Source organism: Mauremys mutica, unplaced genomic scaffold (assembly GCF_020497125.1).
Source record: "Mauremys mutica isolate MM-2020 ecotype Southern unplaced genomic scaffold, ASM2049712v1 Super-Scaffold_100108, whole genome shotgun sequence".
Lineage (NCBI taxonomy): Eukaryota > Metazoa > Chordata > Testudines > Geoemydidae > Mauremys > Mauremys mutica.
Window position 1 is genome coordinate 1,069,617 of NW_025423270.1, and position 25,996 is coordinate 1,095,612.

General features: G+C 48.3%; 2 non-coding genes across 2 annotated transcripts; one reads left to right on the plus strand and one right to left on the minus strand.

The window, feature by feature from the left end:
* Positions 1 to 1,215: 1,215 nt before the first annotated feature.
* Positions 1,216 to 1,287, minus strand: TRNAC-GCA. The gene has a single exon. It is a non-coding gene; the product is annotated as a tRNA-Cys (tRNA).
* A 13,363-nt stretch (positions 1,288 to 14,650) lies between these two features.
* Positions 14,651 to 14,723, plus strand: TRNAI-AAU. Its single transcript has one exon. It is a non-coding gene; the product is annotated as a tRNA-Ile (tRNA).
* The last annotated feature ends 11,273 nt before the right edge of the window (positions 14,724 to 25,996 follow it).

Consider the following 25,996-nt stretch of genomic DNA (forward strand, 5'->3'; position numbering starts at 1 on the left):
GTACAGGAAGGTTTGAATGTGTAGCAGGTAGTTTGGTCAAGCTTAGCTATTTTATGTGTGTAACAGGCTCCTGCCCACCTCCAGCAGAGGTTTCAATCACATACGATGGCAACTTACCGAATGTCACACAAATTAGTCCATCCCTCCCCCTATTCAGTCTCTGACCGGAATGTTCGAATGAGGCAGAGAACTGGGAAAGTATCGCAGTAGGAATACTTTAAAAAGTGGGATTAATCAGAGCTGGGCTGCAGACAGAGCCTGTTCTACAGCTGGTGAAGTGACAGGGACACACTCCCGCTAGTGCTGGCTCTGAAATAACAGCAGAAGCAGATTGAAGAGAATGAGCTCATGGGCAGCTGCCCTGTCAGTGCATCACTCACCTGGCAGGTGTTACACAAAACACAGCACTTCCCCCCACTGCCACCACTTCATCATACTGTCCATGGGGCTGTTTGTCCTGCAGGACTTTGATCTCTCCGGGTGGTCCATGGTGATTCATAACAGAGCCATTGGGGAGCAGGAGTCATCCTAATGGAAATCTCTCCACTTCTTTCTCAGTGTTACCTTCTTAGCCCTGGCTTTGGAGATGACATTAGCCTTACTCCTGTCTTGATTTTAGGTAGGATTTTGATCACCTTCTGGGGCTTGGCAGCTTAGAACTTTTGAGGGCTTTTCTCTGCCTTTTTGGTCCCTGCTGCAGTCAGTACATTCTAGACATGGGCATGGTGACCTCCCTGAGGATCTTGACAGCTTTAACCAGCTTCTTGGTGGCTATTTTCCTGCTCACAGCCACTGTCTTCTTCTCATGCCTTGTCCTGGGGGCCCAGCTGCTGGTTGAATGTGAAGGAGCCAAAGTGCTGGTGACTTTAGCCCGCACCAAGTTGCCTTTGCTCATCAGACTCCTGAACCCCAACTGGATGTGGGTCTTGTTCTTCTGCACAGCACAGCCCTGGAGAGGAGGAATCTGCAAATGTACATTCATATGATCCCTTTGTTTAATTGATGAAAACATAAACTAGACACTTAGAGGATTGGAACTGATTTCAGCTGATGGGCAGGTTTGCTAGGTTTTTATGCATTTGGACAGTGAAATGTTGAGTGTTTACATTCATTTCAAGCATCCCCGTATAGTGGAGCTCCTGAACATAATGGAGAATGGTAATCAAAATGTTTTCCCTTTTTTAAAAAAAATAAAAGAATAAGGAGATGCTTATTAGAGGGCACTGGGATTTGAAGCAAGGACCACTTGATCTGCAGTCAAACACTCTACCACTGAGCTATACCCCCATGAGAGCAGATGCTTTCCCCATTGTAGCTGAAGCACATCAGTGATTCCAATAGCAGGGGCAGGTTCTCTCTGGGGCACAGAGATTTTTCAGGGAGTTGGTGGCTCCTTTCTTTCCTCACCCTGGAGTAAACTCAGCTTTTTATTCCATGGTACATGTTTTATGGACTAACAACAGCAGCTTGAAGAAAGAGCAGAGTGAATATCTCACTCTCAGGGCTGAAGGTGGCCACGTCCCCTCTGTCTGACCGTTGCCATTGCAGGAGAGAAGGTTTCAATGGAATTGAATGCCCTGGCTCAGACTAGAGACACAGAAAGGTTTTGCTGTTCGTTGAACAGCGAAGGAAATTGTGTCTGTAGGTGAAACTGAGGAGGGACATGAAATGCCCACAGGGGGGCGCAATGCCCTAAGCTAAGGCAGGAGGGTGAAGGAATGGGGCTGAGGAATGAGTGAAGTGGACTCACCTGGGATTGAAATGACATTTGTTTGTGTCGGGCAGTGAGAAATGTGACATTAATTCAGATGCAGGGTTGAGGCTTCTTTAGCTCCTTGTAGAACTTGAACTTGATTTCCCTGAAGGGAAAAGGGGAAAGTCTGGGGCGGCCTTTAGTTCCTGGCTGGAGCAGTGTATGAAAAAGGCTCCAGAGACGCAGCTGGCAATTACAGGCCACTAAGGCTAACGTCAGTACCAGGCACATTGTGTGAAATTGTAGAGCCCAATGATTAGACTCATAGCTAACCAGGATTTGCTGGGTGTATCTATTGGGTTTCCGGGAAACGGGGTGGGCGGAAGCACGCCCAATGCTAATGGATCCCCCCCTCAGCCTAAGGGGAGGATCCACAGGGCCTCAGAAACCCACTAATTCCGGGGGACAACTAATAAAAGAACAGGGACAGGAGTGAGGTCAAAGTGTCATAAGAAGGGAGCCTGACGGGGACACCGAGCAGAGAACCCCGGACAGCGCCCACTGCTCCTCGAAGGCGTCAAGGGAGCCAGCGGACGCCGCCCAGAGGAACTCCGCCCGGAGATGTGAGCAGACTAAGGACCGGAAACAAGCCCCACAGTCGCAGGAGTCTCTGTTGGCCAACCGCCTCTCCCTGGTCGTGTAGATGGCCATTTTAGCCAGGGCGAGGAGGAGGTTGACCAGGAGGTCCCGCGACTTTGTGGGGCCACGGATAGGGAGTGCGTGGAGAAGGAGGTAGGGGGAAAAGTGCAGCCAGAAACGCAATAGGATATTGGTGAGGAGCCAGTATAGGGGCTGCAGCCTGGTGCACTCTAAATAAACGTGTGCCTGGGTCTCCACTTTGTTGGGTGTAGCGGGGTGGTCCCCTGCTCCTGCCCTGCGGGGCTTGAAGCAGCCCAGGAGAGGGCTGGGGCTGGGGCAAGGAGCCTGGGCTGATTGGGGGAAGCAGGCTCAGCTGTGGCCATGCTCCAGTCAGGCCCAGCTGGCCCTTAAAAGAGGCTGTGAGCCAGGAGCCCAGTCAGTCTCCCTCTGCTTGTAGCAAGAGAAGGTCCTGGCTGCAGGGACCTAAGCAAGACACCTAGAGTGGGAGCAGGGCTGGGGAAGGGCCAGAGGAGCTGGGAGCTCTGGTCTGGAAAGCCCCAGACTGCAGGCCTGACTATAGGCTGAATAGGTGCAGGGCTGCAATGGGGCAGCCCAGGGGGAAGCAGAGGCGGCAGGTCCAAACCCCTTTGCCTGTGATGAGTGGCTCACACTGCAGTCTGCCCCAGTGAACGGGGGCTGGATGGAGACTGGGCAGTAGCCAAGACTGAGGTGAAGTGGGGATAGTGGGTGGGGGTTCCCCTGGGAGGGGGAGACCCAGAACTGGGGGGGTACTGCCAGGGGGTACTGCCAGGGTAAAAGGGGCACCGGGGTCCTGGGAGGGACAGGGGGCCAGCTGCGGTAAGGCAGATCACCGGCCTGCAGAGTGTGCTCTGACGGCTGGAGAGCTAATTCCCAAGACGACCAGCAGGAGGTGCCGCTGGGTGAGTCTGCCCCTGCTTACATTGGGGAAGAATGAACATGGTTTTTGTAAAGGAAAATCATGCCTCACGAATCTACTATAATTCTTTGAGGGAGTCAACAAGCATGTGGATAAAGGTGATCCCGTGGATATAGTATACTTAGATTTTCAGAAAACCTTTGAGAAGGTCTCTCCCCAAAGGCTCTGAAGCAAAATGGGATAAGATGGAAGGTCCTCTCTGGGATAGGTAACTGGTTCAAAGACAAGAACGAAAGGGTCTGATTTTCAGAATGGAGAGAGGTAAATAGTGGTGTCCCCCTGGGGTCTGTACTGGGACCAGCACTGTTCAACATAGTCCTAAGTGATCTGGAAAAAGGGGTAAACAGTGAGGTGGCAACATTTGCAGATGATGCAAACCAACTGAAGTTAGTTACGTCCAAAAGAGAGTGCAAAGTGTGACAAAGGGATCTCACCAAACTGAGTGACTGGGCAGCAAAAAGGCAGATGAAATTCAATGTGGATCAATGCAAAGTAATGCACATGGGAAAACATGATCCCAATTCTACATCTAAACTGATGGGGTCTAAATTAGCTCTTACAACTTAAGAAAGAGATCGTGGAGTCACTGTGGATACTTCTCTGAAAACATCTACTCAATGTGCATTGGCAGTCAAAAAAGCCAACACAATGTTGGGAAGTCATTAGGAAAGGGATGGCTAGCGAGACAGAAATATAATATTGCCTGTCTATAAATCTGTGGTCTGCCCACATCTTGAATACAGGAGCTGGTCCCCCATCTCAAAAAGATATATCGGAATTGGGAAAGGCACAGAAAAGGGCAACCAAAATGATTGGGGTGTGGAACAGCTTCCATGTGAGGTGAGATTAGTAAGACTGAGGGGAGTTTTCAGCTAGGAAAAGAGACGACTAAGAGGGGGCTAAGATAGAGGTCTATAAAATGATGACGGGTTTGGAGAAAGTAAATAAGGAAGTATCAGAGGGGTAGCCGTCTTAGTCTGCCTCTGTAAGGAAGTGCTATTTACTCATAACACAAGAACTAGGGGTCACCCGATGAAAGGAATAGGCAGCAGGTTTAAATAAACCAAAGGAAGTATTTCTTCACCCAACACACAGTCAACCTGGGGAAATTTTGCCAGAGGATGCTGTGAGGGCCAAGACTATAACAGGGTCCACCAAAGAACTAGATAAGTTGATGGAGGACAGGTCCATCATTGGCTATTAGCCAGGATGGGCAGGGATACAAAACCATGCTCTTGAAGTGTCACCAGCCTCTGTTTGCCGGCAGCTGGGAATAAGCGACAGGGGATGGATCGCTTGATGATTCCCTGTTCTGTCGATTCCCTCGCGGGTACCTGGCATTGGCCACTGTGGGAGGATAGGATTCTGGGCTGACTGGACCATTAGTCTGATCCAGTATGGCCGTTCTTATGACCAATAGAGGGCAGTCCTCACCAGCAATATTTATATTTGGTGCACTGAAACGGCCAACTTTCCAAAGCTGACCAAAATGATTAGTGAAAGTGTTTTGGAGAAAAACACTAAACAGAACAATGCGAATGAAAACTGGGAGGTATTGTTTAAGGAGCTTGTTAGATGGGGCATAAGCCACATTGCCTAATTAGCTGAGCTTGCAATGGCCTTCCACTCAACTCGCTGACATTTTTCCATCTGCAAATGTGGTACCCATTTTAAAACCTAGATCCAATCAATTACAACATGTCCGGGAAGATTCTAGGCATCAATGATCTGATCATTGGATTGATGGCGGTAAAGAAGAGCTTCCCATAAGGCTCTCTCCCTCCCTCTTCCCAAGAGCAACCCTCATCCTCTCTCCCCTTTCTGCTCCCACATCCTCTGCAAACTTTCGAAGACAGATGCTTCGTGATGGCCTTTGCTCGTGGGGATGTTGCCTCTTGGTCAGGGTTTCGGCCCTTTTGGGGGGAAGGATGCAGCAGATGGCGGGGGGGGGGAGCCCAGGGCCTCCCATGGGCTCTGACCCAGGCCACTCTGAGGGCAACACTTCTTACCACCCTGCTATTGTCCCAAGTTCACAGTTTATCACAGGAAGCTCTGAAGGGTGTCAGCTCACTGCTTGGTGCCTCTTCTCCGCCGGGCATGGCATGGCAGCTCTCTCCTTGGGGTTGCAGCTGCCTCTGTTATGTTGACAGATCCAGGTTGGTGACGCGGTGGTGAGCGGGATCGAACCGGGGACCTCTGGAGCTTAGTGTGTGGGCCTCTACAGCATGAACTAAAAGCCACCCGGCTGTTAGCGAAGGCTGTTAGCGAAGGCTGTATAGAAGTCATGTTTTATTGCTCCCTCTAAGTGATCTCGGTGCCACTAGCTGGGACGCCCCACTACACCCTGGAGGTGTGGGGGTTACGTACTTCCCCTAGCTGAGGAAGCGCATCCTGAGCTTCGGAGAGTTCCCAGCTGTAATCCTGGACGAGCCCTGTAACAATGCGACCACTGGCTGGACACTGCTGAGAGTATCAATTCAGGACAAATTGCTTGGAGCAGGGCAGTCACAGCCCGAGGCTGGGTGCCCTTCACTATTAAAGCATGTCACACCAGCCATGCAGAGAGGACTTTGGTTTTACCCCACTGGCCAATCGGACGTCATACAAGCAAGTCCCTCAGCTATTCCAGTTCCCTTCTATCATCCCCAGCCCCGCTCCTTATGGGGATGAATGGTTATGAAAACCAATACCCCAGTAGAAGAAAAAAGGTTCTCTCAAAAGACCCCAAAGGACCAAGCCCCAAACGCAGGTGAATAGATGAGTCAGATCTTACCCACAAATCACGCTCTTGCAAATCCTTTAGCGTTATTATGGAAAAATCGATCCACATGTGTTTTCAATCAGATCAGCCTGAGGCCTTTTATTGATTAGAAGCACGCAGGGGAGAACCGTTATGGAAACGGCCTCCCCGAAGCTGGTTACAGACAGCCTTATAAAGCTTAAAACCACAATTGTAATATGCAAGTTACATACATAATTTCCTTATTATTTTGCTTAAAAAAAATTGCAAAGATAATGCTGATTGGAGCAGGAGTAAATTTCTTCCATATTAGGCTTTTCCTGTTGTTACTTATCTGTTCTATGCGGTTACGTGTTGGCAGTCGGGGATATTACAAAATTGTTTTTCAGTCGGGGACGGTTAGGACTTTCCACTGTCTCCTCCGTGCCCCCGTGCTTGGCTTGTCTGGCCGGCCCTGGCAGCCTGACAAGAGGCCTGGGCCTACAAGGCCTTGGATAACACTAGATTTTCCCTTACAGCATCTAAAATATAAAGGTTTATTCATAAAAAGAAAGAAATAGAGATGAGAGTTAAAATTGTTAAAGGAATCAATTACACACAGTAATGGCAAAGTTCTTGGTTCAGGCTTGAAGCAGTGATGGAATAAACTGCAGGTTCAAATCAAGTCTCTGGAGTCCATCCACAGCTGGGATGGGTCATTCAGTCCTTTGTCTAGAGTTTCAGTTTGTAGCAAAGTCCCTCCAGAGACATGAAGCAGGACTGAAAATAAGATGGAGACGAGGCATCAGCCTTTTATAGCCTCTTGCCATGTGGTCTTTGCTTTCTTTGTCCCAAGGACACTCTATCCAGCACGTGGCACAGAAAAACCTTAGAGTTCTGTCCATAGGCAGGTCCCTGCAGACCTTGCTGAGTCACAAGGCGTATCTGCCTTCTCTCAGTGGGTCGATTGTAGAGCTGATGGTCCTTAATGGGCCATCAAGCAGGCTAGGCAGAACTGACACCAACTTATCTGGGGTGTTCCCCAGAAGCAGAGCACAAGTTTGAAATACAGGCAGCATAGAGCCAATATTTATAACGTCAACTACAAAAATGATACACATCTAGAGATGGCATCATTATAATCAGCCAGTCAGAACCTCTCCATAGACCCCTTACACGACAACCTTTCTACAATATTCACTGCAAATATAGAACAGCGGTCACAATGGTGATCTATACAGTTACAGATTATGTCAATAACGTCACAGGAGGTGACACGGCATCAGTGAGACTGATACTGGAATTGCCTCCAGTTTTGGTGTCTTCGTTTGAAAAAGATGTTGTGAAATTGGAGTTGGGGCAGCAAAGAGCCACCAAATGTTCTGAGGACTGGAAAAAATACCTTCTAGGGAGCTATTGAAAGAGCTCAACCTGATTAGCTGATCAAAAGAAGATTGAAAGGTGACTTCATTGAAGTGCCTTAATGGAGAGAAATGATTGGGTATTTAAGAGCTCTTTAATCGAGCAGAGAAAGGCATAAGATGACCCAATGGCTGCAAGGTGAAAAGAGACAAATTCATATTACAACTAAGGCACAAAAATTAAACAGCGAGGATGATTCATCATAGGAACAAGCTACCAAGGAAAGTGGTGCATTCTCCATCTCTTGAAGTCATTTCATGAAGACTAGATGCCTTTCTGGAATGTGTTTGCCCCAAAAGTAGCTATTGTGTCATACAGGAGGCCTGTGATATGCAGGGGGTCAGATTAGATGCTCTAATGGTCTCTTCTGGCCATAAAGTCGACTAATTTCTAAAAAACTGAGTGTAGCATTAGGAGCAGCGTCTGAGGTTTCCCTGTCTAGCCGGCTTGCTGCCTAGAACGAACGCTCCTTGAGTGGGGTGATCCACAGGGAGTAGCTCAAACCTGCAAAGGGCCTGGCCAGGGGCAGGACATTGGCACAGCAAGGGAGGGGTGTGGCAGTGACATCACAAAGGCCTTTTGCAGGACCTCAGACTATTGGTCCAAGGTGGTGGGGAGGTGGTGACCTCACAAAGAGATGCTGACATCAGCCAGGCAGGACAGGGGCGAGGGGCCAGGGAGACCTCAGAGACCCCTGTGGCTTTGCTCCAGCAAGTCTCCTTCTCCAGGTCTCTCTTTGAGGACTGAGAGAGTATTCGGGTTCACGGACGTGAGCACCAGGAGGAACCTCTTTCGAGTTTTCTCCTTCCCTTTTAGTGATTTTACTAGAAAACAGCCGTCCCTGTTTAGAAGGTAAGAGCCTCCTTGAGGTTTGAAACCTGTTCTGTCTGATCCATCTGGTGACAGTTGAATTCTAGGCATGGAAAACACGAGCTTAAGGAGGCAGAATTTTATTGCGCACCTAGGATTTTGTCTCTTAGAATTGTTGCCGGCTCAAAGAGCCCGAGGCGGAGCAACAGCAGGTTGACATGTAACAGCAGGAAATGACATGTAACTCACTAACTTCAGCCTGTACTTAAGATAGCTGAGTTTTAAGAATAAGGCTAGTAGCCTTTTCTAGTTGACCCAATTTCTTATCATGTTCTTGGCTTTTAAGATATTGGCCCTAGCCCACAGGGATTTGCTCACTTCTCTTTCTTTCCAGAGGAAATAACCCAGGCCCTCTGTTGTGCTAATCTAATGGCAGCCCCTTGTGAGCAATCTGGGTATGTAGAAGTGATTTAAAAACCTGATAAGGGCAATGTCATTTAAAATCCAATTAGGGATGGCAATACATACTGAAGGATTTATCCAAAACACAGGGCGCAGCCTGTAGAATAAACCCCAAAATCCAATTAATACTACATTCCCAAGCATGGGTCTCATAAATTTCTTCTTGCCAGTGTACAATGTTTTGTTTCTTCACCAGGGTCAGTTCTCAATGTTTTTTCTAGTCAGGAATTCCTGGACTTTGGCAATGTTAGTGGAGTGAGTGTTTCTTCTTTTTTCCCAAAACAATTGTGGTTTAGCATCCTACAGGGGAGAGGTTGCCAGTACATATCACCCTGTAATGGCTTTGCTTTTTTTAGAAAAGTCTAAAGGCACAGTTGGTCTGTCAGTGGACAAGGGAGAGGTTGCCAGTACGTCACCTTGTCCTTTTTCCCTGCTGTCCAGAAGCACAGTAGAACTAGAAGAAAGAATAGGCTAATCATCAATAGGAAAATTCTTCTGATGTGGAGGGGTCTTTTTGCAGTGAGAATCCTGGGTCCAAGCAGTCAGTCTTTGGCACTTCACAGCAGTGTTGGTAGACAGCAGGACTTGGAAAGGGCCTTTCCAGCGTGGAGCCAAGGCAGTCTTTCGTTGATGGATCTTTATGTAGACCCAGTCTTCTGGTTCCAAGGAGTGGTAGGGCTGCTAGGATCTTTGGGTTGTTTTTTCTTTACCTGTGAGAAAAAAAACCTAACACATTGCATTAGTGTCTTTGCAGATTTTACAAATTTTATAGCTGCATGGGCAAATTTAAGTCCCCCCCCTTTTTCTGGTTTTTAGCCAAGTAATGGTTCTTATACTTATCAGTGCCAAAGGAAGGGCATCTGGCCACTTTAAGTTTGTCTCAGCACAAATCTTGGCCAGTTTATTTTTAGCATGTTAGCTATTTTTTTTTCTCAGTTAACTCATTCTTTTTCCTTTTCCCATTTTTTTTAACTTATAAAGGAAACTTTTACTTATACACTTTTTGTTAACAATAAACACATACACAGTATATTAGTTTTATTTAATATATGTTACATATACCCTTTTATTAAAATAATTTTATTACAAAGTTTTAGAACAACAAGCCAGGACAAGCACACTCACTTTGATGAGTTTACTTAATACAACTTTTAGTTTAATAGCTTTTTACTATCTCCAGCCCTCTGACTAGAAATCTAAGGTAGCCAGAAGGATCCCATGTACAATATGGGGAGTGGGTTAACTTTCCATGTCTTTGCTTTTAAAGACTGTTAGTATGCAAATTTTAATAACTATTTTAAATTAAAAGATTTGGCCAATGAAATTTTTTTTTTACTTAAGAGAATGTATTAGACTTTAGTATATTACATTTTTTAATATATTTAAATACTTTGTATTTTAAGTAGAACAAAACAAGTATCTGTATTTCAATTTAACACTGCCGCTTGATTTTAAATTAGACTATTTTATAAAAATATTAAACACAACAATTCTGGCCACGAGACAAACACCACAAGACAGAACATAGAACACAAAACATAATTGTCACTCTGTCAGTAAATGCATGATATGTTGAATGCTGTTCAGCTGGCATTAGTTTTCTTTGATTATCTGAAAGACAAAAACAAAAGTCTACCCCTTTTGGGCAGTTAATTATTACTTAAAATATACAAATACTTTTGTTAATTTTAGGCAAAACAGGAGAATTACTTTATTTTTTTTTGCTTGAATTTATTTTTAAACATTTTAAAGACACTAAAAACTTTTTTTTAGCATTTTTACAAAGTTTAACTGCTGTTTTTTCTAGCAACTAAAGAGTTAACTTTTTACTTTTTTAAAAAAATTACTTGTTTTTTTTAACAGCTACTTTACTAATTTAAATTACTATTTCAAATATTTTTTGAGTATTTGAAATTTTTATGTTTATACTTACTTATTTTTTTTTACTACACTTTTAAAAGTTTTTAATTTGTTTTTTTATTTTTTGTTGCCTGCCCGCCTGGGCCCGATTTTGCTTTTTTTTGCTGAATCGGCCCTATCTTGGACACAAACTTATTCCATAACCAGTTTAGCTAGGAGGGTGGGCTTCACAACTAGCCCCCACCCTTCTGGTCTTTTCCCTAAAACATTTTACTCCCAAAACTACTCGAGTCCTCCCTAGTAAGGCTTGCCACCTGGCAAAAATACACGGCCATTGGGTAAAGGCCATTTACTTAACACATAATTTAAACTTTTTTAGGGGGTCTACCCAGAGACCCATCCATTTGTCTGCTGACACTTAAACAGAAAAGAAAATTACACAGAGAGAGAAAATTACAGTCTAAGACAGATTTTTTCACTTCTAGTACATTGTCCGTTACAGGGGGCGGGACAGTAGGATCTCAATACAACCTCAGAGCTTCATCGCACACATGGCTTCCACCCTGAGGAATTACAAACGAGAAGTTCAGTTCCGCCCACACACCTAACGCCCAAATGAACAGAGCAGAAAAACTACAGTAACCGGTTAAACAGAATAGAACCAGAACTAGATAGTGCACTAAAACCAAATAGTGTTTTTTTATTTTATTAGGGCTTACCTTTAATTATACAATTTTTATTATATAACACTAACAATACTAAACAAAGCAAACATAAAATAACAAGGGTAAAACAGATAGATGGTGTAAATTTTGCAGGGCTCCCCCATTCTCTATTGCTCACCAAACTGTGACAAATTTTTGTTACTAATTATCCCTCATGTCAGGTGATCAAACTGACACTGCAGGATGGTGGGGGGGTGGATAGAGAAAGCACACCATATAACCAAATTTTAAAGCTTCATTAAAAATAATAAAACAACAATGGAGAGTGTTGGGAACACTCCCACATCATTCAGGAAAAATATGAATGTCCCAAGCCTTAAGCTACTTTAATACTTACACATATCCAGACTGGCCACGTCTGTGTATAATGTTCAGAGAAGGGGAATAGGTGGACGGGAGATTACCTTGTATACAGCTTGTCCAGAATTTTCAACATGCTTCCACTCTTGGGAGGGCTGTTCTTTTACACCCTGGAATCTCCTGCGGCGTCTCTTTCAGAGATTCCAGTTCAGGTCAGCTGCCTGTCCGGCTTCAGGGTTGCAAAAACTGTTGGATCTCACTGAACCGTTAAGCTTTGCAAATGCAATCTCAGTTCTGTAACTTGTACTGCCTTTGGTTTGCCTCTGTCTCTATTTTTCACAACCAGCTGGGGCTGAAAGCAGTTGTTTTTTGCACTTAGCATAGTCTGTGCTGGTCCTTGACCTTGAACATAAATCAACTTTTCCCTTCAGCTCTGAGACAAGCTGGATTTCAAATTAACCCGTTCCTAGACAAATTGCTCACACTGTGTCAGAGGCTTTTCTTTGGTGATTAAAAGCTCCTCTGAGATATATGATCTTATCTAGATTGAAGATACCTTCTAATGGGCACTGTTTAGATGGATTTTCACGCATGTGAAGATTCCAATTCTTTAAATACCTGCAGGTTTTAGGACCATAATGTACGTACATGTACTATGCTGGGGTACCCTTAGGGGGTGAGGTAGAATTTTTAGACTGTCTCTTACCCATTTTCCACTTACACACACAGAGAGGGTGCCCTGTCCGCGCTAGCGGCTCATAAACTAAGGATCTCTCCCTACAGGACACTCACACAGGAGAGACTAATGGGGATGACCATGATTTTCCTACACTTCCCTTCAGCAAAGAGCGTCGGCTAATCTCTGGGAGACATGGCGCCGCATACTCTGATTGCATCCAGTGAGATGATCAGACTGTCAGTAGCCCACACGGAAAGGAAGGGGGGGGATGGAAGATGGGTTCACACATTCCTAGACCCAGGCAGCTTCCTCGCCGGACGATGCCAGGCCGAGTCAGGCCGTGGGTCGGATCTCCTAAAGATCCACTAGTTACCGGGCTTGCGTTAGAATACTCCTGATCATTAGCAATCACTTCACAGGACAGTCTGGGCGTCTTCCGGTAACGGACACACACTGGTATACACACACACACACACACACACTAAGGCCATTATTTCCTATTACCACGATGCATCTTATCTTGCTGCACAGTCAATAAATTCAGATGGCATGAGCCCAGCAGAGACAGACGTTCCCACGGACAGTTCTCCTCCCAGTGCAGCTCTGGGGCATATGAGGGATTTTTACAAGAGCTCTCTATACAAACAGCTTCAGAAGCTACCCATTCGCTGACAAAACAGAAGTAATTGAAGGATCATGTTGTAATTAAGTGATCCTTCTGGTGGCCACCTTTCCTGGCTCTCTAACTGATACTGAGGCCAGTCTACTGTATAAAATCTTTTTTAGTTTTACTCTTAGTCATTGGATCCAAACCAAATACTTTCTAATTTGCTAGAATGCATTCTAGGGGCGTACACCTTGCCCTACTAACTTTACCCTGTCCTTACCCCATACCATGGGCTTGCCCTTGACCCACTATAGGACGCTCTCTCGTCTAGTGGGAATTACAACGGCTGGGCGTCCGGAGCCTCAGGCAAAAGTCCACACCACTGGACTGTTCCTACCTTATCCACGAGACCGGTTCCTCACCGTCGCCCGCAGCTGCTTCTCCACTATCTGAGTGTGTTGCACCGTTGTGTCCTCCAAGGTCAGCCTGACGCGTCTCTGCCGAGGCCCCCGGTAAAGGCACCGGTGCGCGCTGGGCGTCGGCTGTGACCATCGTCCGCTGGCCATTGGAGGAGTCCGGGCAAGGCACAATTTTGCCTCGAGCCCACCCAGGGACGCCAAAACTGTTGCCGGCTCAAAGAGCCCGAGGCGGAGCAACAGCAGGTTCGTTGCCCGGTGTGCGTCGCACTAATTATCACACCAGGGTGGAGAAGCAAAAACCAGGTTTATTTGAGCCCAAAAAAGGTGCCAGGGAGAAAAACCATTCTCAAATCCTGCACGCCCGCGCGCAGGCGGGGTCCCAGCATTTATACCCCATTTGTTTGTGTAAGCCTTTTGTTCGGTTTTCCCTCTTACTTTTTTTTTTTAACAGCAGTTACTTAAAACATTACATTTTAGCGTGTTAGAAAAAGTTTTTATTCATAAGCTTATCTGTTGGCCTTCACAGAAGAGCACAGACGCATGAAGCCTTCTCCCCCTTTTTTTTTTGCCTTTTCACTACTATTGCTAGTTTAAGCGGAACTGCAGCTATTTGCTAAAAAGCTGACTTTCACAAATTCTGCTTCTAGGCTGTTAGCATCTTAGGCTGGTTAAAGTTCACAGCATGTAAGAACTTTGGTTCACTTCAGGCCCAAAGTCACAACTTTGGTTTACTCAGGCCTAGTGACACCAACAGAATCACTGGGGACATTAGAGTTTGTCCTTTTTGTTCCCTCCCTCCCTCCCTCCCTCCGTCCTTTCTCTTCGTCTCTTGCTTCTTTTGTCCTTTCTCCTTTTCCCCTCCCAACATCAGGTTTTTTCTCCTGCTGATAACAGCTCACACTAACTGATCACTCTCGTTATAGTGTGTGTGGCAACACCATTTTTTTTCATGTTCTCTGTGTGTATATATATCTTCCTACTGTGTTTTTAACTGCATGCATCCGATGAAGTGGGCTGTAGCCCACAAAAGCTTATGCTCAAATAAATGTGTTAGTCTCTAAGGTGCCACATGTTCTCCTTGGTCTTTTTGCAGATAAATTAATGGAGGTTAAGTCCATTAATGGCTATTAGCCAGGATGGGTAAGGAATGGTGTCCCTAGCCTCTGTTTGTCAGAGGGTGGAGATGGATGGCAGGAGAGAGATCACTTGATCATTACCTGTTAGGTTCAGTCCCTCTGGGGCACCTGGCATTGGCCACTGTTGGCAGATAGGATATGGGGTTGGATGGACCTTTGGTCTGACCCAGTATGGCCGTTCTTATGTTCTTAAGAAGGGAGGGGTAGAGCCCTGTGGCAGAGTTTCTGTAGTGTGGTGGTTATCACGTTTGCTTAATATGCAAAAAGTCCTTGGTTTGAAACCAGGCAGAAACATGGTGGCTTCCTTTTCCCAGCTCCTATTGGCCTGTCCCTGCTGTTGTAGGAGCAGCAGTGATTTCTATGCTCAAAAGGTCTGTTATCCTTCCCCTCCCTCCTGCTTTTGTCTCCTCTCCCTCTCTGAATGCCTGTGAAGTGGCTTTCCCCCTCCTCCTCCCCCTCCCTCCTGCAATGCTTGTGGGATGAATGGGCTGGTTGAAGAGCAGAAGATCTCCCAGGTAGACAAGGTGTCTGGGACTCTCATTAGGCAGCGATCACACACCCAGAGCATGGACACTGCATGGACACTGCCCAAGGTGGAGTGTGACCCACCGGATGCAGCCAAGTCATCTCCAGTCACAGGCCATGAGGAGCAGGTCCTTAAAAGGGGAAGGGGCCCTGTGCTAAGGAGTCACTCACAAGCTTGTACCTCCAGTGAATGCCCTTCGCCCCGACCGCCTGGCCAGTGGTTCGCTGCGTTACATTCCATCGTGCCTCGGGAAGACTTACCTCCATCGCACCGTCCATCTCGGCGCTGGGGGACACTTACCTTGCAGAATTCTGACATCTCCAGTGCCGAGCCAGTCCTGGGAGCGTGAGTGTGTGAGTGTGACACCCCCCCCTTCTTCTTTTGGTCTTAGCTGTCAATATAATAAACATGCTGCTTTCTGCCAAACTCTGGGGGGTCATTAGTCCTCCCTACGCTGACTAGCTGGCCCTATTTCGGGTAACACCTGCGATAAGCCCAACCCCTGCAGGACAGAGGGTGGTGAAATGAGCTGTGAAAGAGCCTTGGCCTCAGCAGGGGAAAGCTAGAGGATCTGGGCCAGTCACCTTTTGGAGCCTTGTGGCTTGGTCTCCTCTGCCCTGGGAGGTTGGCCGGTGGAGGCTGGCTCTTCCTGCTGGCCTCCTCTGCGTGACTTGCCAAAGGGGGAAGTGAGGCAGGAATCAGGGAAAAGAGGAAAGTCGAGCTGAGGAAGACAGGGCAGAAGCTAAGCGCCTCAGTGCGGCTCAGTGGGGTTAGTAGAGCGTCACCATTCGTTCTGCAAAGCCGGGGGAGGTGCAGTTGGCTGCTGGGAGGCAGAATCCTGTGCCTGCTTCTTGGCTTCCCAGGGATGGCTCCTTGCAGCCCAGGAGAGGAAGGATGGTTCTGGTGAAAGGATGACAAGCAAAGCTCTGGGAGGAGATTTGGGTGTGGCGTGCGGGCTCTGCGCTGGGGGAGGGGGTTGGGGTGCAGGAGGGGTGGTGCTTACCCCGGGCACTGCAGCTCCCAAAGTGACCGGTACACACAACCCTCCAGCAGCAGCTCCTAGGTGGGCAGGGCCAGGGGGTCTCGTGCACCGCTGCCTGCAGGTGCTGCCCCCTGAGCTCCCATTGGCTGCAGTTCCTGGCCAATGGGAGTTGCAGAGTTGGTACTCAGGGTGGAATAGCGCATAGAGACACTCCCCCCACCCCAGGGGATGCTGGGACATGCCAGCCACTTCTGGGAGCGGCACGGAGGGACGGAGGCAGAGTGGGCAGGGAGCCACCTTAGTGCTGCTGGCACATCTGTGCACACCCGTTGTGGGGGGAGGGGAGCAGAGGGCCCCATGCGCTGCCTGGGGCAGGGGCAGAGCACGGAGCTGCCTCCCCTCCCGGGTCTATTGCATGGCCCCTCCCCTCACACAGGGGGACTTGTTTGCTGGAGCCTGACATGACAAACCCAGGGGTGAGAGGTCTGAGGATTTACTCACTGAGGGCTGGGCTCAGGCAGCCAGTTTCATGCAGGTGTTTCACCCCCCAGGCCCCCCGAGTCTCCTCTGACCGTATTTCCCAGTGACACTGCACGTGGGTGGGGGGTCTAAGGGGCTCGGCGAGGCTGAGGGGGCAAGAAATGCTGGATGTGATGCACCCCCCTTTGGAGGGGGGCTGGGCTGCAGCCTGCCGCCTTCAGAGTGCCACCGACAGACCATCCGGAGCAGTGGGGGAGCCACCAGTACCCAGCCCATGGCCCCACCTGTGCTCTGCCCCCAGGCCCTGCCCTGGCTCGGACTCTCCCCCCGAGCACCCCCCCCCCCACAGGGGTTGGCAGATCTTCCACCTGATCAGCCCCGAGCCAGGTCTCTGCGCTGCAAATTATTCCAGCCTCTGGGAAGGAAAGCGCAGCAGCCCACAGCTCCAGCTCTGGCAGCTCTTTGCTCTCACTGGGATAGGAGACAACAAGTCTATCGCTGCTCAGCAGGGTGACCAGATGTCCTGATTTTGTAGGCACAGTCCTGATATTTGGGGCTCTGTCTTCTATAGGCACCAATTACCCCCCACCCTCCCTCCTGATTTTTCACACTTGGTGTCTGGTCACCTTACTGCTCAGTGTGAGGCGAATGTCTCTGTGGTCTCTGCCGTTCGTGGTGGGGAGTTTCCCCACTGATAACATTTCTTGCTGGGTCGGGGAGGGGAGAGAGAAGAGGGGTTTGCTCTATTTCATTCCTCTCCATTTTCTGTTCCTCCCCTTCCCTTCCAGGGTCCTCCCTTCCATTTCAGACTGTGCAGTGACACCCTCCCCGCACCCAGGACTCTGGAGCCTCTGGAGCAGCATGGTCCCATGAGATCCTCAGTGACCAAGGGTCTTTTCCAACTTCCAGGAGACCCATCTTGAGTCTAAAGGAAGCTCTGTTCCTTCCTGGGGATCCTCTCTCCCTTCCTGGAGATCAAGATCATGAAGCCTCTGCCTTGCCTCCTGGGTCTGAATTAATGTCCCATTTCCCACTATCTGCTCGAAAGAAACAAATGTTTCTAACCCAGGTGAGCGGCGTTAATTCAGCTGGAATCCTTCACCCACATTCCTTAGGAGATACAGACTCTCTGTGACACAGACTGACTGGGGTTCATCTCTGCATGTCCCCAATGGGGAAGGAAAGACACTGAGGGGGAAGGAAGATTGGCAGAAGGAGTCAAATCTGGGCGGTCCCCGGAGCCAGATGATTGAGTGGCCCTGGAGTCAGCCACTGTGGCCACTGCAGAAGTCACAGAGGTTGCAGGAAGTCACAGAATCCGTCACTTCCACCACCTCCGTGACAGACACGGAGACAAACCCCTCCCTGCTGTGACTGCAGTTCCTGGAAGGAAAGAGAAGAACAGAAAGTGACGAGAGAAAGAAAAAGAGAGATTCCCTGTCACCTCTCTCCCTGCTGCCTCCCCGCTTGTATTCTGTAACCCCATCTCACTGGGTTCCCTGTGCTGGTGCCATGGGGGTGACACTAGAGTTCTGGGGGGGGCTCTTCATTTCTCAACATTTCACACAAATTTGTCTTTGGGCTGAAATTTCTCCTGTTAGGCCTCTCAGTCAGAGCTGTACCCCACCCTGTTTGCGGGGGGGGGTGTGGGGGGATGTAAATTGCAGAGCAGGCAGAGAAGTCGCCCATAAAGGGTCATATTGATCTGGTGACTGGTTCTGACCAGGGTCACACGTCCTCTGACACAGGCTCATGTGCAGAACATGGGAGCTCTGGCTTGTCCTAAATGCTGTAGAGTGTGAGTTCCTGGAAAGGGCAGGGGAGAGGGAGCAAGAGGAGAAAGGCAGAGACATTGGAGACGAGGAATTGGGGGAGAAGAAGGAGAGAACAGAGAGACAATAAATGATTGAAGCAGAACAAGTGTCCCAACTCCATCTTGCTCATCACAGGTGTTCAGAGAGACAGGCAGTTGCGGGTTTTCCAGTGTCAAGTCTGAACTTTGATTCTAACAATGGGCATTGAAATATCAAGGGGATCTCCACATACCTGAGCTCTTCCCCCCTCCCCTTTTTTAGTATTAATTTTTATTTTGACGTGTTTGGCTTAACCGTGATCTTCCCTTTCCCCACCTGTATTGCAACTTGGGGTTTATGTTTATTGTGCCTCCCTTTTGTTCATGTCATTATAATTGTAACAGTAAAGGAATCTGCAGGAGCAAAAACTGACTCAAAACTCATTTCCCCATCGTGCCGGAACATCCTACAAACAGCTCACACAGCTGGAATCATAACACGCAAGGCCAGGGGATGGGAGATGCAGGTTTCCAAGTGTTCTGTCTTTCTCAGATGACACATTCCAGCCCCTTGTGTGCCTCCATCCTGTATGACCTGCACATCCTTCAACACATTTATTGTTTCATTCTATAGATAATGTGATTGTAACACAATGTGACTGAAATTAAACCACTTCCAGATGAGGAAACAACAAAAGAGAAAAGCCATTATTGCATTGGCTGGGAATCAAACCCAGATGAATTGCTTGGAAGACACCTAGGCACACCACTATACCAATGCATCTGGCAGGAGTAGCTTTCCTGCAGGCTCTGTGTGCTGGCAGAGGGAGTGACACATGACCAGAGTTAGTGAGCAGGGTGGATGGGCTGGAAGCTGCCTGACAGCTGGGAGCAGAGTTACCATCCCAGAGTGACTGAAAGGGGGCAAAGGTGAAAACAGATCTCACTGGGAGCTGGCCCCACACCTGCCCTGCCCCTAGGAGCGGGGAACTGAAGCTCAACTTCAATCACAGAAAAATCTTCCCTGAGAAGGAAGGGGACAGCTTGTTTTAAAGACCAGTTTTGTGTTTGTTCCTGCTACATAGGGAGGGGCTGGGTAGTGCTGATTCCATCCCCCAGACTCTGGGAGGATAAGGAACAAATTCAGGCTACCAGTGACCTGCAGGAGGGAGATGATCTTTTGACAGTGACGGACGCCTCGTCCTAAAGGCCTTTGTCTGCCCCCTTCCAGTGACTGTTTGGCACAGGAATGCAGCCCCCACTCCTGGGTCTCTCCTGGGGAAATAATGTTTCTGTGCAAAACACCAAAGCTTTTAACAGAAAGGAAGAAAAGGAAATGGCCACATGATGGGACTAGGCCATAAGGAATGAAACACAAGATCCTTCTCCCACGTGCATTGACTTTTAACCTTGTTTGTGGTGGTGGTGTATCCATGTTGGCCCCAGGGGTCCTCTGGGGTGCCGGGCATTGGCCACTTTCGGGAGAGTGGGTTAGATGAACTGGTCTGACTCAGTGTGGCTGTTCTTATGTTCTAAGTGCTGGTTATGGAGGAGACGACCTTCCAGGCTACACAGAACTGAAGAAGGGTGCTGGGTTAGCTGCACAGCTTGTCTCTTTCACCAACAGAGGTTGGTCCTCTGCAAGCTCTTACCCTCACCCGCCTTGTCTCTCTTGGACTCTGAAAAGTGTTTTCTCTCCACTCCCCTTGGAGAGACGTTAAGTTTCCCTTTGGGCAACTATCAGGCTGAAGCAATTGTATTGACTGTGACACTAGAATTGAAGATTTAATATTATAAATAAATGAGTCTAAACCTGAGGTTCTGGTTTTCACGTTGGTTTTTCTAACTCAGTTCCCAATGCTCTTCTAGAAAGGCCTCCAGGCTGCCTGCTCAGCCCAGCAAAAGTGGCCAGGAGAAAGCCCACACTGCTGCTCTTTCAGGTAGTTGAAGGCTGCTATCAAACCCCCCTCACTCAGTCAGTCCCCAGTCTGTGGCAGTGCATAGGATTCTTCCATCCTAAGTGCAGGACTCTGCACTTCTCCTTGTTGAACCTCCTCAGATTTCTTTTGGCCCAATCCTCCAATTTGTCTAGGTCGCTCTGGACCCAAACCCTGTCCTTCAGCGCTTGGATGAGATGCGATATAACGATCCACGAGAAATCAATCGCTACCTGCCGATACAGCGGGTAGTCTAGATGTACCCACAAAGCGAAGAACACATGTTCCATGATTTCATAGGGCAGAGTTTTATGCAATAGGGAACTTTCCCTGTGTTAATTTGACAGGTGGATCAACATAGAGACACATTGTGACCCTTCTCAGGGAGCTGAGGGCTGTGAGTCTCTTGTTGCCACCTATAATAATAATAAGAGACATACCAATCTCCTAGAACGGGAAGGGACCTTGAAAGGTCACTGAGTCCAGCCCCCTGCCTTCACTAGCAGGACCAATTGTTGCCCCAGATCCCTATGTAGCCCCCTCAAGGATTGAACTCATAACCCTGGGTTTAACAGGCCAATGCTCAAACCACTGAGCTATCCCTCCCCCTGACCTACCACTAGGAAGAGGGAGTTTTCCATTTGGATGTTAGTGACCAAACTCACCAGCCTGCTGGAACTCAAGCACCCTCCTCTGAGCTAAAGCAGCCACCCTAACCCCTGAGTTCCTTCAATGTGTCCCCCTCTGGGATCCAGCCCGGATCACCAGATACTCGGTGAAATCCCAGATCCTCTCTTCCCCAAGTATCCCAGGTTACTAGTTTTACTGTGGACCATTGCTACTGTATCTCACACAGCACCTGAGTACAGTTATCGAACAAGCAAAAAATTTATTTAGAAACGGATAGAGATTTAAACAGATAAACATGAGTGATGGAAACCAACTGTTACCACTAAACAAAGGCAGAAAATGATAGAATAGAAAGGCCAGCACAAAAAACAGAGAGAGGAACAATAAGATACTAAAAGGACAATGGTTGGAACTCTCCATTTCTCTCAGTCTTTGGATTGATGGGTACTAGAGCTGTAGCTACAGTTGAGGAACCAGGGTAAATTAAATCTAAGGTTTGAGCTGCTAGTGAAGCATTTCCCACACTCACGGCATTCATAGGGCCTCTCTCCTCGTGGATTGTTTGATGCCTAATAAGGTGCGAACTGCGATTGAAGGTTTTCCCGCACTCAGTGCATTCATAGGGCCTGTCCCCTGTGTGGATTCTCTGATGTCTAGAAAGGACTGATCTTTGAGTGAAGCTTTTCCCACACTCACGGCATTCAAAGGGCCTCTCCCCCGTGTGGATTCTCTGATGTTGAGAAAGGTTTGAGCTGCTAGTGAAGCATTTCCCACACTCACGGCATTCAAAGGTCCTCTCCCCTGTGTGCTTTCTCTGATGTTGAGAAAGGTCTGAGCTGCTAGTGAAGCTTTTCCCACACTCACTGCATTCAAAGGGCCTCTCCCCTGTGTGGATTCTCTGATGTTGAGAAAGGTTTGAGCTGCTAGTGAATCGTTTCCCACACTCACGGCATTCAAAGGGCCTCTCCCCTGTGTGGATTCTCTGATGAACAGAAAGGGCCGAGCTGCTAGTGAAGCATTTCCGACACTCACGGCATTCATAGGGCCTCTCTCCTCTGTGGATTGTTTGATGCCTAATAAGGTGTGAAATGCGATTGAAGGTTTTCCTACACTCACGGCATTCATAGGGCCTTTCCCCTGTGTGGATTCTCTGATGTTTAGAAAGGTCTGAGCTGCTAGTGAAGCTTTTCCCACACTCACTGCATTCAAAGGGCCTCTCCCCTGCGTGGATTCTCTGATGTTGAGAAAGGTTTGAGCTGCTAGTGAAGCATTTCCCACACTCACGGCATTCAAAGGGCCTCTCCCCTGTGTGGATTCTCTGATGTTGAGAAAGGTTTGAGCTGCTAGTGAAGCATTTCCCACACTCACGGCATTCATAGGGCCTCTCTCCTCTGTGGATTGTTTGATGACTAATAAGGTGCGAACTGCGATTGAAGGTTTTCCCACACTCAGTGCATTCATAGGGCCTGTCCCCTGTGTGGATTCTCTGATGTACAGAAAGGGCTGAGCTGTGAGAGAAGGTTTTTCCACACTCCCTGCATGTATTTTTTCTCTTTCGCCTGAGGATATCCTGCTGTGTTGTGGTTTCCATGAGGACCTTCTGAGTTCCCCAACAGGAAAGAAATTTATCCACTTTCTCCCCTGGCTGGTTTCCATGCTCTGTTTCTGGTCTGTGCTGAATCTCCCAGGATTTTCCCTGCTCATGACTCCTGGACACATTCCTTTTCGATCTTTGAGATAATGTTCTGTTTTTACCCACTGGCTCAACATTTTCAGGCTGAGAATTCTGCTCCTCTTTCTCATATGCCATTGCATCACCTGCTGTGACAGAGACAGAAACCTCAAACAGGGATGGAAAGGGGAAGACCAAACCAAAACAAGTGCTGAAGACAGGTCAAATAAAAATCAGGAGCTGAACTCCCCCAAACTCTTCCCACAAATAGGAGAGAGGAGGGGGATGAATTCAGCCTTCACATCCCATCCAAATACGCAGGGGGAAGGGAGGAAGCTACTGCCTGGTGTCTGCTAGGATCTATAGGAAGCCATGAACTATATTTACCCTGAGGATACGACCCCTGCTAGGGACAATAATGAACTGAGAGACCTCCCCAAGGGTTTTGTTGGGCATTCCAGATGTTTCCTTCAGGCACTTACAGATTCTGAGATGGTTTAATGTTTCCTCACCTGTGCAGGGAGATCTCAGGATCTCTCTTTCCTCTGAACCCTGGAGGTCTGGGACCCATGGCTCTTCCCCTTGTTCCAGCTGGGAGATCACATCAAGTTGGAAAATTAGAAACCCTGCTCAGATGAAAGAAAACAAAGGAGTTCAGTTGATTTCATAAGACTTGGTCATAAAAAACATTCTATTAATTTAACTTCAGTGCTTAGTGTGACCTGGTGGGCCAGGGGCAGTTCTCACTGAAAATGCCAAAGTTAGGACAGGCTGAAAAAGGGAGAGTAGATGCTCCCAAAACTGCTGGTTAACACTGAAGTTAAACTCACCGACCAGTCACCAACTGTGCTTCTGATCCCCCACACGGGTTATCGAGAAACTGAAAAAAGAAATCACACGGCCCCCTTTATTGCATCCCAGTTCTCTGGCTCCCAATCAGCAACTAGGTCCAGTACAGTGAGAGGTTATTTAAAAACTCTGCTCACATAAACAAAGTGTTCCTCTGACCCCAAAGGGTCAGCCACATCACCAGGTCAGTATAGGTTTGGATATTACCCAAAATTCCATCCTTCCAGACAATCCTTTAGCATCTACACTAAAGGTTTAAACGAAAGAAAGACAGAAAGAAGTTAAATGGGAAAGCGGTCAGATACATTCCAAAATGGATATATCAGGTTCTTAGCAGTATTGGTGAGTTGCTGGCTTGAAAGTCTGTCTGGACCACATCCACAGCTTGGATGGGTCATTCAGTCCTTTGTTCCAGGGTTCAGTTTGTAGAGAAGGTGCTCCAGAGGTAGGAAGGGGGATTGAAGACAAATGGAGATGATGCAGCTGCCCTTTATATTCCTTTTGCCATGTGGCCTGTACTTCCTGTGTCCCAAACACAAGCTTCACAGCACGTGGCATGGAAAAGCCTTGAAGTTCTCATTACACAGGCATACCCGGGCATGTCTTGCTAACTCAATAGGTATATCCTCTTGGTCCTTTCCATGAGCTCATTGTACAGCTGATGACCCTCAATGGGCCATCAAACAGGCTAGGCAGTGTTGATGCTAATATGTCTGGGGGTGTAACCCAGAAACACTGCACAAGTCTGGAAATACAGATATACCCTGCATATCTATAACTCACAATACAAAGGTGATACAAACATAGAAACAAAATTATCATACGTGGAAAATCATAACATTTTCACTGACACCTTACATGGCATATCTAGCATGATTCATTGCAATTTTATCAGATTATATTATTATTTTATTATTAATACCAAAGTGTCTCACAATTCCGTACAGTATCACACTTGGTAAACCAGTGAATTCCCAGGACTAGTTCCCCAGGTCCTTGAAGATGCCGAACACTGTGCTTATGAGGGACTGAAATACCCACATATCTGCTGGGAACACACACACAGACACTGTGTCAGTCTATACCCCTGTGTTCACTCATCTAGAAAATTATGATCAATTTTGTACGCAGTATGGCTTGTGAGGTATCATTTGAAAACGCATAATCTACTGAATATTATCCTCCTGTTAAAATGTGTAGTAACACTGTATGTAAAGTTATGAGATTTTAGAGTATGACATTACTGAAAAAGTTACAATTCTGGGGAACACCCACAGAGCAGTTCCTCAGAGACAGCCAGGCAAACAGCTGGTCAAACAGCCATTCTCCTGCAGGGGGAAGGTGTGAAGAAGACATTTACATTCCATCACAGGGACCTCTTGAAGCTGTTGTGGAAAACGACCACACGATTGATTTTGAATCGGCTCAGCCTGAGGCTCTTTTCTTGGTTAAAAGTGCGCCGGGGGCGACAGCTATTGGAATACTGTCCCCCTGAGCTAAAAATCACACAAGCCTTTTAAAGCTTAAAACCCCAAACAATGACACATACGTTGCATGTTAATTTCCTTATTTGGAATATATTGCAAAATATGATGCAGGTCAAAAGCAAGCTGAACAATCAGTTTTCCAGATTCGGCCTTTCCTGTTATTGTTATCACACCTGGTGATATGGGAGCAAGACTCTGCATGTCTCAAGAAATGTCACTACCAACCTAGGCCATTTTCACATGCTGGGGCGCAATCCAGAGCAGTGAGGAGTTGTGTCATCTGTAATCCTGGGTGAGATTCAGTGTTCTGCTGCTGGAGCTCCCCTGTCTGGATACTCCCAGCCAGCATTCAAGGACGCACCGAGTGTCTGTGTGATAAGTAACCCTGGACCGGCAGCTCTGACTCCAGCCGCCTGCTTGTTACACCCCAAGCTCATTCTGGTTTGGGTAGAGAAGGCTCAGGGTTTGAGAGAAGGCCGGGGGTAGGAAGCTTCTCTTCGTTATGCCAGACCTAACCCCCAGTTTTACTTGAGCAAACAGGAGATATTTGACACTGCGATACTGCTCCTGTGCTCTGTTCCCAAAGTGTTCTGCAGCAGGGGAGGGTCTCTGGTAGTGTGTGTGTGTCACTGGCATATTGGGGTGATGCTGCCAGGGCCGGCTCTAACAGTTTTGCTGCCCCAAGCAAAAAAAAAGGAGCGCCGCCCTGCGCCCGCGAGCGCCGCCCGACCCCTCCCTGAGCGTCGCGCCGCCCAAGTACCCACCCCCCAGCGCTGCGTCACGTCCCCCAAGTCCCCACCCCCCCAGCGCCGCATCGTATCCCCCAGCGCCGCATCGCGCCGCCCAAGTCCCCGCCCCCCCAGCGCCGCATCGCGCCGCCCACGTCCCCGCCCCCCCAGCGCCGCGTCACACCGCCCAAGTCCCCGCCCCACCCCAGCGCCGCGTCGCACCGCCCAAGACCCCACCCCCCAGTGCTGCATCGCGCCCCCCAGCGCCGCGTCGCGCCGCCCAAGTCCCCGCCCCCCCAGCGCCGCCTCGCGCCGCCCAAGTCCCCGCCCCCCCAGCGCCGCGTCGCACCGCCCACGTCCCCGCCCCACCCCAGCGCCGCGTCGCACCGCCCAAGTCCCCGCCCCACCCCAGCGCCGCCTAGCCAAACCAAAAACAACAAAAACAAACCCCGATCGCCGCCCCATCCCAAGGTGCTGCCCAAGC